At 40.8% G+C, this 1,911-nt stretch overlaps 1 protein-coding gene across 1 annotated transcript in view; it reads right to left on the reverse strand.

Moving 5' to 3' along the window:
* Positions 1-1,911, reverse strand: part of ninl (ninein-like) — a 109,538-nt gene that overhangs the window by 90,832 nt on the left and 16,795 nt on the right. The gene's annotated exons all lie outside the window — the stretch shown is intronic.

The raw sequence follows: 1,911 nt of genomic DNA on the forward strand, positions 1-1,911 counted from the left end.
GCCTCCTGCTGGGAGAAAAATAAAATCAGGTAAAAAACAATAGGCTGCTTCACTGCACTCAGGCACTAATTAGGCTGTGATTACTTTTCTAACACAGAAACTCCCCATTTTTAAAAAGCTTTGTCTGCCCCTGCCTAAATAAATGACAAAACAAATTATTAATATATTTTATTAATTTCTTTCAGTTTAACATATTTTATTGCCTTTTATTCAAGTTCAAATTTAGACCAAATAATAAAAAAAATAAGCTAAAGCAAACGAGTTGCAGGAGCAGAGCAACAAATTAATTCACAGGGAAAGCTGAATGTCCATCATATTCCCTCTGACAGAGTTGCTGTTTGATGAGAATTTTATTTTGTTACAGTTTAATAGCTTCTGATATTCTCACACAACACAGATAAACAAATGCCAATAGTGCATTTAAAACAAAAGAGTTGATGAGAGAAGCAATGAAAAAACACGTACTGCATACCTAAAATGAAAAACTTAATTTAAGACCTTTAAGGGTTTAAAATGTTTACATTTAATATTTTCGTGACTTTTGTGTGACTCTGCAGAAACCCTGAGAAAACACAGTGATAATAAACATTTAAAACTGGAACAGCTCTGCCCATCTTTATTTGTAAAATTTACTCCAGAAGATCGTTTTTTTGTAAATGTGGGGGTGAATACCAAGGTGTGTCTATACAGTGGGGAAAAATGTTTAGACAGACTCCAATTGTTCAAGTTTTCTCAAAAAGATGAGAGAAGCCTGTAACTGACATCATAGCTCGACCTCAACTATGAGACACAAAATGAGAAAACATATCTAGAAAATTACATTATCTGATTTTTTAAAAAGAATTTATTAGCAAATAATGGTGGAAAATAAGTATTTGGTCATTGTTGGCAATGACAAAAGTCAAAGGTTTTCTGTAAGTCTTCACAAGGTTGGCACACACTGTTGCTGGTATGTTTGGCTCTAGAGCAGTGATGTTTTGGGGCTGTCGGCGGGCAACACGGACTTTCAACTCCCTCCAAAGGTTTTCGATGGGGTTGAGATCGGGAGACTGGTATGACCACTCCAGGACCTTGAAATGCTTCTTATGAAGCCACTCCTCCTTTGTCTTGGCGGTGTGCTTGGGATCATTGTCATGCTGAAAGAACCAGCAATGGTTGCTGATGGAAGGTTTGCACTCAGAATCTCACGATACATGGCCCCATTCATTCTTTCATGTACACGGACCAGTCGTCCTGGTCCCTTTGCAGAGAAACAGCCCCAAAAACAAGACGTTGCCACCCCCATGCTTCACAGTATGTATGGTGTTCTTTGGATGAAACTCAGCATTCACTCTCCTCCAAACACGATGAGTTGTTTCTACCAAGCAGTTCTACTTTGGTTTCATCTAACCATATGACTTTTTCCCAGTACTCTTCTGGAACATCCAGAAGATGCAAACTCTAGCAAACATCAGACGGGCCTGGATATGTTCTAGCTTAAGCAGGGGGCAGCGTAGTGTGTTACTGTGTGTTTGTTATGTTAGTCCCAGCCTTCTGCAGGTCATTCACTATAGGTCCCCTGCTGCGGTTCTGGGATTTTTCCTCACCGTTCTTGTGATCATTTTGACCCCACGGGCTGAGATCTTGCGTGGAGCCCCAGATCGAGGGAGATTAGTAGTGGTCTTGTATGTCTTCCATTTTCTGATTATCGCTCCCACAGTAGATTTCTTCACACCAAGCTGCTTGCCTATTGCAGATTCAGTCTTCCCAGCCTGGTGCAGGTCTACAATTCGGTTTCTGGTGTCCTCCGACAGCTCTTTCGTCTTCACCATAGTGGAGTTTGGAGTGTGACTGTTTGAGGTTGTGGGCAGTGTTACGGTCCCGGGGTCTAGGATACCCAGGACGCACAACATATAATGTCCAGACAAAAGG

The sequence above is a fragment of the Austrofundulus limnaeus genome, unplaced genomic scaffold, assembly GCF_001266775.1.
Source record: "Austrofundulus limnaeus strain Quisiro unplaced genomic scaffold, Austrofundulus_limnaeus-1.0 Scaffold380, whole genome shotgun sequence".
NCBI classification, from domain to species: Eukaryota; Metazoa; Chordata; class Actinopteri; order Cyprinodontiformes; family Rivulidae; genus Austrofundulus; species Austrofundulus limnaeus.